General features: G+C 43.4%; 2 non-coding genes across 2 annotated transcripts; both read right to left on the reverse strand.

The window, feature by feature from the left end:
* Positions 1–14,029: 14,029 nt before the first annotated feature.
* On the reverse strand, positions 14,030–14,112 carry TRNAL-CAG (transfer RNA leucine (anticodon CAG)). The gene has a single exon. It is a non-coding gene; the product is annotated as a tRNA-Leu (tRNA).
* Positions 14,113–16,400: 2,288 nt separating this feature from the next.
* Positions 16,401–16,483, reverse strand: TRNAL-CAG (transfer RNA leucine (anticodon CAG)). The gene has a single exon. It is a non-coding gene; the product is annotated as a tRNA-Leu (tRNA).
* Positions 16,484–17,744: the final 1,261 nt, after the last annotated feature.

Genomic DNA, 17,744 nt, shown 5'->3' on the forward strand with positions numbered 1-17,744 from the left:
TGTCTTTCTCCGAACACCGCTTTATCTACAACTCTCAGCATGTCCTCCACATTCTACAGTATCCAGGTCGCCACGGCTCGCTCGCCGTGCTTCACTCGACTCGTTCGCCAAGTTTGTCTCTCCATTCCCCACGATTACTTCACTTACTCCGCACTCAGCGTCTTCGCACACAGCAACTCCGCACTCAGCGTCTTCGCACACAGCGACTTCGCACACAGCGTCTTACAAACTCTGTCTCTCAAACTCTCTCTATCAAACTCTCCATACTTCAATTCTGCCTGTTACTCCAAGCTCTCCGAACTTAAAATCCCGCTCCAATTGCCGACCCCCCAATGTATCCCCGCTATCATTACGCCTTAATTAATTAGTCCGCGTCCCAACGGCACTCCACTTGATCGTACACCTGCTTCTCGCCAGACTTCCAGACGCCTCTCCGGCCCCGGAAACAGCACCAAACAATCACAGCCTTCCTTGGCTCTCCCAGCTTAATTGTCCCAACATTACCTGCACTGTATTTGCCTTCGTTACAGGCTGATCCAACATGAACCCCAATGACATTGCCTTCACAACAGGCTGACCCAACATAAACCGCACTGTCTCTGTTTCCATGCAATACGCACCTTTCTACTCCACTACACAGGCAAGAAGACTTCCTCATCACAAGTGATTCAAGCAAGACAATACCCACCATTTGTTGACAAACTAGTTGTCGTTTAGACGGACGCATGATCCGAGAAATAGGGAATTCCAATATTTACTCAGAAACATCTATGAAGAATAATCATAACCAAGATGCATTTGATCAAGGAAATGCAGTGATTGTCAGTAATGTTTAATTGAGGGTAGTGCCGAATCTTATCGCCAAATTTAATCGAAATTGTACTGCTAGTCTCATGCATGGTATGAAGAGTACAATTCGACTTCGTGCAGAACTGGTCTACGGCCTATGTGAGACAATGGTTGATGGAAAAAAATATCACGGAACTGATTCACAAAATTTCATCAAGTAATCCACACCAGAGGGGCAGCACTATCCGACCTGCCCTACAACAGGAAGACAATTGGTCGTATAGTAGTCATAGCAGTGTTATAAATGTTCATTTTACATGTTTTTAATGCTGACCCCTTGCATACCAACGTGATTGTTTAAATTGTGTTTCCCTCCATAATATATATGTAATGCTCTCAATCACTCTTTGTGCGTGTCTTTTGTTTTTCTCATATTTATATTTCACCGTACTTTCCTGCCAACTTCCATTATCGAATATTTCTCAATTCTATTGTGATAGCAAAGTTTAATTGAAATCACAAAATTGTTGTTAATTAATCTTCTTTGGTTCTTTCGGTAAAGTCACGTAGAATGAGAATAAAATAATAAATTGATAAAATAAAATAACACAATAATATTCTCACGACGTTTCGGCCACAACACAAGCGGCCTTCATCAGGTGAAGGGGCGAGACTGTCTGGTAGGACCACTCCAGCGCTGTCCTACCAGACAGTCTCGCCCCTTCACCTGATGAAGGCCGCTTGTGTTGTGGCCGAAACGTCGTGAGAATATTATTGTGTTATTTTATTTTATCAATTTATTATTTTATTCTCATTCTACGTGACTTTACCGAAAGAACCAAAGAAGATGAATCATTGCAGTCACGAAAGCTTTAAATCGAAATTGTTGTTAATTCACAAAAGAGCATCATTCTGTCAGACGTGGGATTCGAACCCACGCCTCCCGGGGAAACTGCGACCTGAACGCAGCGCCTTAGACCGCTCGGCCATCCTGACTGCGGCATGGTGTCACAATAGGATAATTTTAATCCTTTCTCAGCAATCGATCCACGTGGTTCGTGTGAAATATACATTCTCATTATTTATCTAGGTGTAGTGTTCGATTTCACTCGGACAACTTCTGTCTTTCTCCGAACACCGCTTTATCTACAACTCTCAGCATGTCCTCCCCATTCTACAGTATCCTGGTCGCCACGGCTCGCTCGCCTTGCTTCACTCGACTCGCTCGCCACCTTTGTCTCTCCATTCCCCACGATTACATCACTTACTCCGCACTCAGCGTCTTCGCACACAGCGACTTCGCACCCAGCGTCTTCGCACACAGCGTCTTACAAACTCTCTCTCTCAAACTCTCTCTCTCAAACTCTCCACACTTCAATTCTGCCTGTTGACTCCAAGCTCTCCAAACTCAAAATCCCGCTTCAATTGCCGACCCCCCAATTTATCCCCGCTATCATTACGCCTTTATTAATTAGTCCGCGTCCCAACGGCACTCCGCATGATCGTACACCTGCTTCTCGCCAGACTTCCAGACGCCTCTCCGGCCCCGGCAACAGCACCAAACAATCACAGCCGTCCTTGGCTCTTCCAGCTTAATTGTCCCAACATTACCTGCACTGTATTTGCCTTCGTTACAGGCTGACCCAACATGAACCCCAATGACATTGCCTTCACAACAGGCTGACCCAACATAAACCGCACTGTCTCTGTTTCCATGCAATACGCACCTTTCTACTCCACTACACAGGCAAGAAGACTTCCTCATCACAAGTGATTCAAGCAAGACAATACCTACCATTTTTTGACAAACTAGTTGTCGTTTAGACGGACACATGATCCGAGAAATAGGGAATTCCAATATTTACTCAGAAACATCCGTGAAGAATAATCATAGCCAAGATGCATTTCATCAAGGAAATGCAGTGATTGTCAGTAATGTTTAAGTGAGGGTAGTGCTGCATCTTATCGCCAAATTTAATCGAAATTGTACTGCTAGTGTCATGCATGGTATGAAGCGTACAATTCGACTTCGTGCAGGGCTGGCCTACAGCCTATGTGAGACAATGGTTCATGGAAAAATATATCACAGAACTGATTAACAAAATATCATCAAGTTACTTCATATTCACACCAGAAGGGCAGCACTATCTTACCTGCCCTATAACAGGAAGACAATTGGTCGTATAGTAGTCATAGCCATGTTATACATTTTCATTTTACATGTTTTTAATGCCGATCCCTTGCATACCAACGTGATTTTTTGCATTGTGTTTCCCTCCATAATAATATGTAATGCTCTCAATCACTCTTTGTGCGTGTCTTTTGTTTTTCTCATATTTATATTGCACCATACTTTCCTGCCAACTTCCATTATCGAATATTTCTCAATTCTATTGTGATAGCAAAGTTTAATTGAAATTACAAAATTGTTGTTAATTCACAAAAGAGCATCATTCTGTCAGAAATCGGATTCGAACCCACGCCTCCAGGGGAGACTGCGACCTGAACGCAGCGCCTTAGACCGCTCGGCCATCCTGACTGTGGCATGGTGGCACAATAGGATAATTTTAATCCATTCTCAGCATCGATCCACGTGGTTCGTGTGAAATATACATTCTCATTATTTATCCAGGTGCAGTGTTCGATTTCACTCGGACAACTTCTGTCTTTCTCCGAACACCGCTTTATCGACAACTCTCAGCATGTCCTCCACATTCTACAGTATCCAGGTCGCCACGGCTCGCTCGCCGTGCGTCACTGGACTCGCTCGCCACCTTTGTCTCTCCATTCCCCACGATTACTTCACTTACTCCGCACTCAGCGACTTCGCACACAGCGACTTCGCACCCAGCGTCTTCGCACACAGCGTCTTAAAACTCTCTCTCTCAAACTCTCTCTCTCAAACTCTCCACACTTCAATTCCGCCTGTTGACTCCAAGCTCTCCAAACTCAAAATCCCGCTCCAATAGGCGACCCCCCAATTTATCCCCGCTATCATTACGCCTTAATTAATTAGTCCGCGTCCCAACGGCACTCCGCATGATCGTACACCTGCTTCTCGCCAGACTTCCAGACGCCTCTCCGGCCCTGGCAACAGCACCAAACAAACACAGCCGTCCTTGGCTCTCCCAGCTTAATTGTCCCAACATTACCTGCACTGTATTTGCCTTCGTTACAGGCTGACCCAACATGAACCCCAATGACATTGCCTTCACAACAGGCTGACCCAACATAAACCGCACTGTCTCTGTTTCCATGCAATACGCACCTTTCTACTCCACTACACAGGCAAGAAGACTTCCTCATCACAAGTGATTCTAGCAAGACAATACCTACCATTTTTTGACAAACTAGTTGTCGTTTAGACGGACACATGATCCGAGAAATAGGGAATTCCAATATTTACTCAGAAACATCCGTGAAGAATAATCATAGCCAAGATGCATTTCATCAAGGAAATGCAGTGATTATGAGTAATGTTTAATTGAGGGTAGTGCTGCATCTTATTGCCAAATTTAATCGAAATTGTACTGCTAGTGTCATGCATGGTATGAAGCGTACAATTCGACTTCGTGCAGGGCTGGCCTACAGCCTATGTGAGACAATGGTTCATGGAAAAATATATCACAGAACTGATTAACAAAATATCATCAAGTTACTTCATATCCACACCAGAAGGGCAGCACTATCTTACCTACCCAATAACAGGAAGACAATTGGTCGTATAGTAGTCATAGCCATGTTATAAATTTTCATTTGACATGTTTTTAATGCCGGTCCCTTGCATACCAACGTGATTTTTTGCATTGTGTTTCCCTCCATAACATATGTAATGCTCTCAACCACTCTTTGTGCGTGTCTTTTGTTTTTCTCATATTTATATTTCACCATACTTTCCTGCCAATTCCATTATCGAATATTTCTCAATTCTATTGTGATAGCAAAGTTTAATTGAAATTGCAAAATTGTTGTTAATTCACAAAAGAGCATCATTCTGTCAGAAGTGGGATTCGAACCCACACCTCCAGGGGAGACTGCGACCTGAACGCAGAGCCTTAGACCGCTCGGCCATCCAGACTGTGGCATGGTGTCACAATAAGATAATTTTAATCCATTCTCAGCAATAGATCCACGTGGTTCGTGTGAAATATACATTCTCATTATTTATCCAGGTGTCGTGTTCGATGTCACTTGGACAACTTCTGTCTTTCTCCGAACACCGCTTTATCTACAACTCTCAGCATGTCCTCCACATTCTATAGTATCCAGGTCGCCACGGCTCGCTCGCCGTGCTTCACTCGACTTGCTCGCCACCTTTGTCTCTCCATTCCCCACGATTACTTCACTTACTCCGCACTCAGCGTCATCGCACACAGCGACTTCGCACCCAGCGTCTTCGCACACAGCGTCTTACAAACTCTCTCTCTCTCAAACTCTCTCTCTCAAACTCTCCACACTTCAATTCTGCCTGTTACTCCAAGCTCTCCAACATCAAAATCGCGCTCCAATTGCCGACCCCCCCATGTATCCCCGCTATCATTACGCCTTAATTAATTAGTCCGCGTCCCAACGGCACTCCACGTGATCGTACACCTGCTTCTCGCCAGACTTCCAGACGCCTCTCCGGCCCCGGCAACAGCACCAAACAATCACAGCCGTCCTTGGCTCTCCCCGCTTAATTGTCCCAACATTACCTGCACTGTATTTGCCTTCGTTACAGGCTGACCCAACATGAACCCCAATGACATTGCCTTCACAACAGGCTGACCCAACATAAACCGCACTGTCTCTGTTTCCATGCAATACGCACCTTTCTACTCCACTACACAGGCAAGAAGACTTACTCATCACAAGTGATTCAAGCAAGACAATACCCACCATTTGTTGACAAACTAGTTGTCGTTTAGACGGACACATGATCCGAGAAATAGGGAATTCCAATATTTACTCAGAAACATCCGTGAAGAATAATCATAGCCAAGATGCATTTCATCAAGGAAATGCAGTGATTATTAGTAATGTTTAATTGAGGGTAGTGCTGCATCTTATCGCCAAATTTAATCGAAATTGTACTGCTAGTGTCATGCATGGTATGAAGCGTACAATTCGACTTCGTGCAGGGCTGGCCTACAGCCTATGTGAGATAATGGTTCATGGAAAAATATATCACAGAACTGATTAACAAAATATCATCAAGTTACTTCATATCCACACCAGAAGGGCAGCACTATCTTACCTGCCCTATAACAGGAAGACAATTGGTCGTATAGTAGTCATAGCCGTGTTATAAATTTTCATTTTACATGTTTTTAATGCCATTCCCTTGCAAACCAACGTGATTTTTTGCATTGTGTTTCCCTCCATAATATATGTAATGCTCTCAATCACTCTTTGTGCGTGTCTTTTGTTTTTCTCATAATTATATTTCACCATACTTTCCTGCCAACTTCCATTATCGAATATTTCTCAATTCTATTGTGATAGCAAAGTTTAATTGAAATTACAAAATTGTTGTTAATTCACAAAAGAGCATCATTCTGTCAGAAGTGCGATTCGAACCCACGCCTCCAGGGGAGACTGAGACCTGAACGCAGCGCCTCAGACCGCTCGGCCATCCTGACTGTGGCATGGTGTCACAATAGGATAATTTTAATCCATTCTCAGCAATCGATCCACGTGGTTCGTGTGAAATATACATTCTCATTATTTATCCAGGTGTAGTGTTCGATTTCACTCGGACAACTTCTGTTTTTCTCCGAACACCGCTTTATCTACAACTCTCAGCATGTCCTCCACATTCTACAGTATCCAGGTCGCCACGGCTCGCTCGCCGTGCTTCACTCGACTCGCTCGCCACCTTTGTCTCTCCATTCCCCACGATTACTTCACTTACTCCGCACTCAGCGTCTTCGCACACAGCGTCTTCGCACACAGCGTCTTACAAACTCTGTCTCTCAAACTCTCTCTCTCAAACTCTCCACACTTCAATTCTGCCTGTTGACTCCAAGCTCTCCAAACTCAAAATCCCGCTCCAATTGCCGACCCCCCAATTTATCCCCGCTATCATTACGCCTTAATTAATTAGCGCTCGTCCCAACGGCACTCCGCGTGATCGTACACCTGCTTCTCGCCAGACTTCCAGACGCCTCTCCGGCCCCGGCAACAGCACCAAACAATCACAGCCGTCCTTGGCTCTCCCAGCTTAATTGTCCCAACATTACCTGCACTGTATTTGCCTTGGTTACAGGCTGACCCAACATGAACCCCAATGACATTGACTTCACAACGGGCTGACTCAACATAAACCACACTGTCTCTATATTCTTAGTTTTTTCGGTAAAGTCACGTTGAAGAGAAACAACAAAATAACAAAATATATATAAAACAATAAAAAATTCTCACGACGTTTCGACCATAACTCAAACGGTCATCATCAGGTGTGTCGGTTTGCATAAATTTATTTTGAAAACGGCATATTTATTTATATATATAAAAATAACGTTTGCGTCACGCGCAACGATGGCAGTTTGCCAGGACTAGTCCATCTATTTTTTGAAAAGAGGAGGGGGGAGACGAAATTTGTTTTTATGTATGCTGTCTGAAAGGCACTGTAAGCGTGAACAATCAATCAAGAACTGAAATGATTTATCAAATCTTTCCAATGATTGCTAAGATAGAATCCATCTTCTCGGTTGAAATTGTCTCTGTGTTTGTATATGTGGATAGCCTCATGAACGAATCTCTCATGGAAGCCAGATGGCTTACAAAGAACCTCCGTCTTGGAAAAGTCAATGGCATGTGAGCCTACTGAATTAGAACAATGATCTGCTACGGCCGAGGTGTTGGTCCTACCGTGTTTAAGGTCTGCTTTATGTTCACGAATGCGGTCCGAGATATGGCGTTTGGTTTCTCCAATGTAACTACTACCACAGAGGCAACTTAGTTTGTAGACACCAGGGTATTGTATGTCCGGAATCACATCTTTTACAGACGGAACCAGATCACGGATTTTATGTAATGTGTTGAAACGGACCTGGATCTTGTGTTTATTCAAGATTTTGGAGATAATGTCCACATCGGATTGGGAACATGTAGACAATATGACTGCCTCTTCAGCTGCTACTATGTCGACCAAATGTAAGGAAAACCTGATTTCCAAATTTAACCTCCTCTTAAACAAAAGACCGGACCCACACACCAAAAAGTTAGACGTTAATAAAGTCGTAATTAATCGCAGTAACAGTTCTATTTCCGATGGTCTGAAATCCGTTTTAGCTAAAGGTCTAAACTTTGCAGTCACACCTAAACACATACCAGTTAATGATATAATTGCCCAAGTAGACGTTGCTCTCAGGGGCCTGGGTCACATCGCTGCAGACGTAGCAAGATCTGAAATCGCTGCAACCCTCAAAAACGCTAAGATGCCAGCTAGCAACCTCAGCAAAGATGAGCGTTTTGAATTATATAAATTAAAAAAGAGGAATGATATTGTAGTTCTCTCAGCTGACAAAGGCAATGCTACTGTTATCATGGATAAAATAGAATACAACAACAAAATTAAAGAATTACTCGACGATGGTAGTTATACAAAAATAAAAAGAGATCCCACCAACAGCCTCGTCACACAAACCAACAAAATAATTTCTGATTCAACCGCATTAATTGATCAATCTAAACAGTTTTCGTTGAAACCTTCTGCTGCCAGGCCACCAAGATTATACGGCTTACCAAAAATACATAAAGTTGATACACCTCTTCGTCCCATAGTCTCTACTATCAGCTCCCCCACCTACAAACTAGCTCGTTTTTTGTCTGAAATCCTGCGTCCTTTCACTGGAAAGACCACCTCTGCGGTACAAAATTCTACTCACCTGGTATCAACAATCAAGGGTATTTCCCTGTCCCCAGACGACCTGCTTGTCAGTTTTGATGTAGTTTCCTTATTCACCAAGGTTCCTGTACCTGACACCATTGCAATCATTGAAGACTTGGTTCATCAAGGACTAAACACTGAGGTACCCCCCCTGGTGAGACACTGTTTAACCAATACATACTTCACTTGGAATGGAACTTTCTACAAACAAACTGAGGGCACCCCAATGGGCTCCCCCCTTTCTCCAGTTATAGCTAACATTTTCATGGAGAAATTTGAGACTGACGCCATCCAGACTGCCACTCTGCGCCCAACCTTATGGAAGAGGTACGTGGATGACACTTTTGTCATCTGGCCACATGGCCGGCCTGCTCTAGACAAATTCTTCGACCACATCAATTCCATACACCCAGCCATCAGATTTACCATGGAAGTCGAAATAGATGGCAAGATACCTTTTTTGGATGTCCTAATTAAAAAGAGACCTGATGGTTCAATGAGCCACTCTGTCTACAGGAAAGCTACCCATACGGATGCTTATCTGAAACCGGATTCCCACCACCATCCATCACAGAAGAATTCTCTCATCAAGACTCTGTATCATAGAGCCCAATGCATATCCGACCAGGAACACATAAGCAGTGAACTCAAGCACGTACACCAAGCTCTTAGGGCTAATGGTTACTCCGACTATACAATCCGCAAAGCTATCACTCAAACCATGAAGAAGAACCCTCTTGAGGAGCCTTTCAAAACCATCACTTTACCCTACATTGCTGGGATCACAAAAAAGATCTCCAAAATCTTGAATAAACACAAGATCCAGGTCCGTTTCAACACATTACATAAAATCCGTGATCTGGTTCCGTCTGTAAAAGATGTGATTCCGGACATACAATACCCTGGTGTCTACAAACTAAGTTGCCTCTGTGGTAGTAGTTACATTGGAGAAACCAAACGCCATATCTCGGACCGCATTCGTGAACATAAAGCAGACCTTAAACACGGTAGGACCAACACCTCGGCCGTAGCAGATCATTGTTCTAATTCAGTAGGCTCACATGCCATTGACTTTTCCAAGACGGAGGTTCTTTGTAAGCCATCTGGCTTCCATGAGAGATTCGTTCATGAGGCTATCCACATATACAAACACAGAGACAATTTCAACCGAGAAGATGGATTCTATCTTAGCAATCATTGGAAAGATTTGATAAATCATTTCAGTTCTTGATTGATTGTTCACGCTTACAGTGCCTTTCAGACAGCATACATAAAAACAAATTTCGTCTCCCCCCTCCTCTTTTCAAAAAATAGATGGACTAGTCCTGGCAAACTGCCATCGTTGCGCGTGACGCAAACGTTATTTTTATATATATATAAATAAATATGCCGTTTTCAAAATAAATTTATGCAAACCGACACACCTGATGATGACCGTTTGAGTTATGGTCGAAACGTCATGAGAATTTTTTATTGTTTTATATATATTTTGTTATTTTGTTGTTTCTCTTCAACGTGACTTTACCGAAAAAACTAAGAATATGAATTACTGCAGTCACGAAAGCTTTAAATCAAAATCACACTGTCTCTGTTTCCATGCAATACGCACCTTTCTACTCCACTACACAGGCAAGAAGACTTCCTCATCACACGTGATTCAAGCAAGACAATACCCACCATTTGTTGACAAACTAGTTGTCGTTTAGACGGACTCATGATCCGAGAAATAGAGAATTCCAATATTTACTCAGAAACATCCGTGAAGAATAATCATCAAGGAAATGCAGTGATTATTAGTAATGTTTAATTGAGGGTAGTGCTGCATCTTATCGCCAAATTTAATCGAAATTGTACTGCTAGTCATGCATGGTATGACGCGTACAATTCGACTTCGTGCAGGGCTGGCCTACGGCCTATGTGAGGCAATGGTTCATGGAAAAATATATCACAGAACTGATTAACAAAATATCATCAAGTTACTTCATATCCACACCAGAAGGGCAGCACTATCTTACCTGCCCTATAACAGGAAGACAATTTTTTCGTATAGTAGTAATAGCAGTGTTATAAATTTTCATTTTACATGTTTTTAATGCTGACCCCTTGCATTGTGTTTCCCTCCATAACATATATGTAATGCTCTCAATCACTCTTTGCCCGTGTCTTTTGTTTTTCTCTTATTTATATTTCATCATACTTTCCTGCCAACTTCCATTATCGAATATTTCTCAATTCTATTGTGATAGCAAAGTTTAATTGAAATCACAAAATTGTTGTTAATTCACAAAAGAGCATCATTCTGTCAGAAGTGGGATTCGAACCCACGCCTCCAGGGGAGACTGCGACCTGAACGCTGCACCTTAGACCGCTCGGTCATCCTAACTGTGGCATGGTGTCACAATAGGATAATTTTAATCCATTCTCAGCAATCGATCCACGTGGTTCGTGTGAAATATACATTCTCATTATTTATCCAGGTGTAGTGTTCGATTTCACTCGGACAACTTCTGTCTTTCTCCGAACACCGCTTTATCTACAACTCTCAGCATGTCCTCCACATTCTACAGTATCCTGGTCGCCACGGCTCGCTCGCCGTGCTTCACTCGACTCGCTCGCCACCTTTGTCTCTCCATTCCCCACGATTACTTCACTTACTCCACACTCAGCGTCATCGCACACAGCGACTTCGCACACAGCGACTTCGCACCCAGCGTCTTACAAACTCTGTCTCTCAAACTCTCTCTCTCAAACTCTCCACACTTCAATTCTGCCTGTTGACTCCAAGCTCTCCAAACTCAAAATCCCGCTCCAATTGCCGACCCCCCAATTTATCCCCGCTATCATTACGCCTTAATTAATTAGTCCGCGTCCCAACGGCACTCCGCGTGATCGTACACCTGCTTCTCGCCAGACTTCCAGACGCCTCTCCGGCCCCGGCAACAGCACCAAACAATCACAGCCGTCCTTGGCTCTCCCAGCTTAATTGTCCCAACATTACCTGCACTGTATTTGCCTTCGTTACAGGCTGACCCAACATGAACCCCAATGACATTGCCTTCACCCAACATAAACCGCACTGTCTCTGTTTCCATGCAATACGCACCTTTCTACTCCACTACACAGGCAAGAAGACTTCCTCATCACAAGTGATTCAAGAAAGACAATACCCACCATTTGTTGACAAACTAGTTGTCGTTTAGACGGACGCATGATCCGAAAAATAGGGAATTCCAATATTTACTCAGAAACATCCGTGAAGAATAATCATAGCCAAGATGCATTTCATCAAGGAAATGCAGTGATTATTAGTAATGTTTAATTGAGGGTAGTGCTGCATTTTATCGCCAAATTTAATCGAAATTGTACTGCTAGTGTCATGCATGGTATGAAGCGTACAATTCGAATTCGTGCAGGGCTGGCCTACGGCCTATCTGAGGCAATGGTTCATGGAAAAATATATCACAGAACTGATTAACAAAATATCATCAAGTTACTTCATGTCCACACCAGAAGGGCAGCACTATCTTACCTGCCCTATAACAGGAAGACAATTGGTCGTATAGTAGTAATAGCAGTGTTATAACTTTTCATTTTACATGTTTTTAATGCTGACCCCTTGCATTGTGTTTCCCTCCATAATATATGTAATGCTCTCAATCACTCTTTGCCCGTGTCTTTTGTTTTTCTCTTATTTGTATTTCACCATACTTTCCTGCCAACTTCCATTATCGAATATTTCTCAATTCTATTGTGATAGCAAAGTTTAATTGAAATCACAAAATTGTTGTTAATTCACAAAAGAGCATCATTCTGTCAGAAGTGGGATTCGAACCCACGCCTCCAGGGGAGACTGCGACCTGAACGCTGCACCTTAGACCGCTCGGTCATCCTGACTGTGGCATGGTGTTACAATAGGATAATTTTAATCCATTCTCAGCAATCGATCCACGTGGTTCGTGTGAAATATACATTCTCATTATTTATCCAGGTGTAGTGTTCGATTTAACTCGGACAACTTCTGTCTTTCTCCGAACACCGCTTTATCTACAACTCTCAGCATGTCCTCCACATTCTACAGTATCCTGGTCGCCACGGCTCGCTCGCCGTGCTTCACTCGACTCGCTCGCCACCTTTGTCTCTCCATTCCCCACGATTACTTCACTTACTCCACACTCAGCGTCATCGCACACAGCAACTTCGCACACAGCGACTTCGCACCCAGCGTCTTCGCACCCAGCGTCTTACAAACTCTGCCTCTCAAACTCTCTCTCTCAAACTCTCCACACTTCAATTCTGCCTGTTGACTCCAAGCTCTCCAAACTTAAAATCCCGCTCCAATTGCCGACCCCCCAATTTATCCCCGCTATCATTACGCCTTAATTAATTAGTCCGCGTCCCAACGGCACTCCGCGTGATCGTACACCTGCTTCTCGCCAGACTTCTAGACGCCTCTCCGGCCCCGGCAACAGCACAAAACAATCACAGCCGTCCTTGGCTCTCCCAGCTTAATTGTCCCAACATTACCTGCACTGTATTTGCCTTCGTTACAGGCTGACCCAACATGAACCCCAATGACATTGCCTTCACAACAGGCTGACCCAACATAAACTGCACTGTCTCTGTTTCCATGCAATACGCACCTTTCTACTCCACTACACAGGCAAGAAGACTTCCTCATCACAAGTGATTCAAGAAAGACAATACCCACCATTTGTTGACAAACTAGTTGTCGTTTAGACGGACTCATGATCCGAGAAATAGGGAATTCCAATATTTACTCAGAAACATCCGTGAAGAATAATCATAGCCAAGATGCATTTCATCAAGGAAATGCAGTGATTATGAGTAATGTTTAAGTGAGGGTAGTGCTGCATCTTATCGCCAAATTTAATCGAAATTGTACTGCTAGTGTCATGCATGGTATGAAGCGTACAATTCGACTTCGTGCAGGGCTGGCCTACAGCCTATGTGAGACAATGGTTCATGGAAAAATATATCATAGAACTGATTAACAAAATATCATCAAGTTACTTCATATCCACACCAGAAGGGCAGCACTATCTTACCTGCCCTATAACAGGAAGACAATTGGTCGTATAGTAGTCATAGCCATGTTATAAATTTTCATTTTACATGTTTTTAATCCCGGTCCCTTGCATACCAACGTGATTTTTTGCATTGTGTTTCCCTCCATAATATATGTAATGCTCTCAATCACTCTTTGTGCGTGTCTTTTGTTTTTTTCATATTTATATTTCACCATACTTTCCTGCAAATTCCATTATCGAATATTTTTCAATTCTATTGTGATAGCAAAGTTTAATTGAAATTACAAAATTGTTGTTAATTTACAAAAGAGCATCATTCTGTTAGAAGTGGGATTCGAACCCACGCCTCCAGGGGAGACTGCGACCTGAACGCAGAGCCTTAGACCGCTCGGCCATCCTGACTGTGGCATGGTGTCACAATAGGATAATTTTAATCCTTTCTCAGCAATCGATCCTCGTGGTTCGTGTGAAATATACATTCTCATTATTTATCCGGTCAAGACCACTTCAATAGCCACCATTTGTTGACAAACTAGTTGTCGTTTAGACGGACGCATGATCCGAGAAATAGGGAATTCCAATATTTAATCAGAAACATCCGTGAAGAATAATCATAGCCAAGATGCATTTCATCAAGGAAATGCAGTGATTATTAGTAATGTTTAATTGAGGGTAGTGCCGAATTTTATCGCCAAATTTAATCGAAATTGTACCGCTAGTGTCATGTATGGTATTAAGCGTACAATTCGACTTCGTGCAGGGCTGGTCTACGGCCTATGTGAGACAATGGTTCATGGAAAAATATATCACAGAACTGAGTGACAAAATATCATCAAGTTACTTCATATCCACACCAGAAGGGCAGCACTATCCTACCTGCCCTACAACAGGAAGACAATTATAAGACCTCCTTTGCCAGTAACAAGATATAGTAATAGGTTTTACCCTTTTAATTGGCACAAAAAACTGACACCTTTATTCAAGGCATCATGTCTGCAATAACCGCAACCCAAGGAGTCAAAATGCAAACAAAAAGACAACTCTGATAATAGGACTGCATATTATTCGATCCAACTTCCATTATTGAATATTTCTCAATTCTATAGTGATAGCAAAGTTTAATTGAAATCACAAAATTGTTGTTAATTCACAAAAGAGCATCATTCTGTCAGAAGTGGGATTCGAACCCACGCCTCCAGGGGAGCCTGCGACCTGAACGCCGCACCTTAGACCGCTCGGCCATCCTGACTTGGCATGGTGTCACAATAGGATAATTTTAATCCATTCTCAGCATCGATCCACGTGGTTCGTGTGAAATATACATTCTCATTATTTATCCAGGTGCAGTGTTCGATTTCACTCGGACAACTTCTGTCTTTCTCCGAACACCGCTTTATCTACAACTCTCAGCATGTCCTCCACATTCCACAGTATCCAGGTCGCCACGGCTCGCTCGCCGTGCGTCACTCGACTCGCTCGCCACCTTTGTCTCTCCATTCCCCACGATTACTTCACTTACTCCGCACTCAGCGTCTTCGCACACAGCGACTTCGCACACAGCGTCTTACAAACTCTGTCTCTCAAACTCTCTCTCTCAAACTCTCCACACTTCAATTCCGCCTGTTGACTCCAAGCTCTCCAAACTCAAAATCCCGCTCCAATAGGCGACCCCCCAATTTATCCCCGCTATCATTACGCCTTAATTAATTAGTCCGCGTCCCAACGGCACTCCGCGTGATCGTACACCTGCTTCTCGCCAGACTTCCAGACGCCTCTCCGGCCCCGGCAACAGCACCAAACAATCACAGCCGTCCTTGGCTCTCCCAGCTTAATTGTCCCAACATTACCTGCACTGTATTTGCCTTCGTTACAGGCTGACCCAACATGAACCCCAATGACATTGCCTTCACAACAGGCTGACCCAACATAAACCGCACTGTCTCTGTTTCCATGCAATACGCACCTTTCTACTCCACTACACAGGCAAGAAGACTTGCTCATCACAAGTGATTCAAGCAAGACAATGCCCACCATTTGTTGACAAACTAGTTGTCGTTTAGACGGACGCATGATCCGAGAAATAGGGAATTCCAATATTTACTCAGAAACATCCGTGAAGAATAATCATAGCCAAGATGCATTTCATCAACGAAATGCAGTGATTATGAGTAATGTTTAATTGAGGGTAGTGCTGCATCTTATCGCCAAATTTAATCGAAATTGTACTGCTAGTGTCATGCATGGTATGAAGCGTACAATTCGACTTCGTGCAGGGCTGGCCTACAGCCTATGTGAGACAATGGTTCATGGAAAAATATATCACAGAACTGATTAACAAAATATCATCAAGTTACTTCATATCCACACCAGAAGGGCAGCACTATCTTACCTACCCTATAACAGGAAGACAATTGGTCGTATAGTAGTCATAGCCATGTTATAAATTTTCATTTTACATGTTTTTAATGCCGGTCCCTTGCATACCAATGTGATTTTTTGCATTGTGTTTCCCTCCATAACATATGTAATGCTCTCAATCACTCTTTGTGCGTGTCTTTTGTTTTTCTCATATTTATATTTCACCATACTTTCCTGCCAATTCCATTATCGAATATTTCTCAATTCTATTGTGATAGCAAAGTTTAATTGAAATTACAAAATTGTTGTTAATTCACAAAAGAGCATCATTCTGTCAGAAGTGGGATTCGAACCCACGCCTCCAGGGGAGACTGCGACCTGAACGCAGCGCCTTAGACCGCTCGGCCATCCTGACTGTGGCATGGTGTCACAATAGGATAATTTTAATCCATTCTCAGCAATCGATCCACGTGGTTCGTGTGAAATATACATTCTCATTATTTATCCAGGTGCAGTGTTCGATTTCACTCGGACAACTTCTGTCTTTCTCCGAACACCGCTTTATCTACAACTCTCAGCATGTCCTCCACATTCTACAGTATCCAGGTCGCCACGGCTCGCTCGCCGTGCGTCACTCGACTCGCTCGCCACCTTTGTCTCTCCATTCCCCACGATTACTTCACTTACTCCGCACTCAGCGTCTTCGCACACAGCGACTTCGCACACAGCGACTTCGCACACAGCGACTTCGCACCCAGCGTCTTACAAACTCTGTCTCTCAAACTCTCTCTCTCTCAAACTCTCCACACTTCAATTCCGCCTGTTGACTCCAAGCTCTCCAAACTCAAAATCCCGCTCCAATAGGCGACCCCCCAATGTATCCCCGCTATCATTACGCCTTAATTAATTAGTCCGCGTCCCAACGGCACTCCGCGTGATCGTACACCTGCTTCTCGCCAGACTTCCAGACGCCTCTCCGGCCCCGGCAACAGCACCAAACAATCACAGCCTTCCTTCGCTCTCCCAGCTTAATTGTCCCAACATTACCTGCACTGTATTTGCCTTCGTTACAGGCTGACCCAACATGAACCCCAGTGACATTGCCTTCACAACAGGCTGACCCAACATAACCGCACTGTCTCTGTTTCCATGCAATACGCACCTTTCTACTCCACTACACAGGCAAGAAGACTTCCTCATCACAAGTGATTCAAGCAATACAATACCCACCATTTTGAGACAACCTAATTGTCGTTTAGACGGACGCATGATCCTAGAAATAGGGAATTCCAATATTTACTCAGAAACATCCGTGAAGAATAATCATGACCAAGATGCATTTGATCAAGGAAATGCAGTGATTGTTAGTAATGTTTAATTGATGGTAGTGCTGCATCTTATCGCCAAATTTAATCGAAATTGTACTGCTAGTGTCATGCATGGTATGAAGCGTACAATTCGACTTCGTGCAGGGCTGGTCTACGCCCTATGTGAGACAATGGTTCATGGAAAAATATATCACAGAACTGAGTGACAAAATATCATCAAGTTACTTCAAATCCACACCAGAAGGGCAGCACTATCCGACCTGCCCTACAACAGGAAGACAATTGGTCGTATAGTAGTCATAGCAGTGTTATACATTTTCATTTTACATGTTTTTAATGCTGACCCCT

This window comes from Petromyzon marinus, chromosome 35, assembly GCF_048934315.1.
Source record: "Petromyzon marinus isolate PM22_M1 ecotype Great Lakes invasive population chromosome 35, UKy_Petmar_22M1.pri1.0, whole genome shotgun sequence".
Lineage (NCBI taxonomy): Eukaryota > Metazoa > Chordata > Hyperoartia > Petromyzontiformes > Petromyzontidae > Petromyzon > Petromyzon marinus.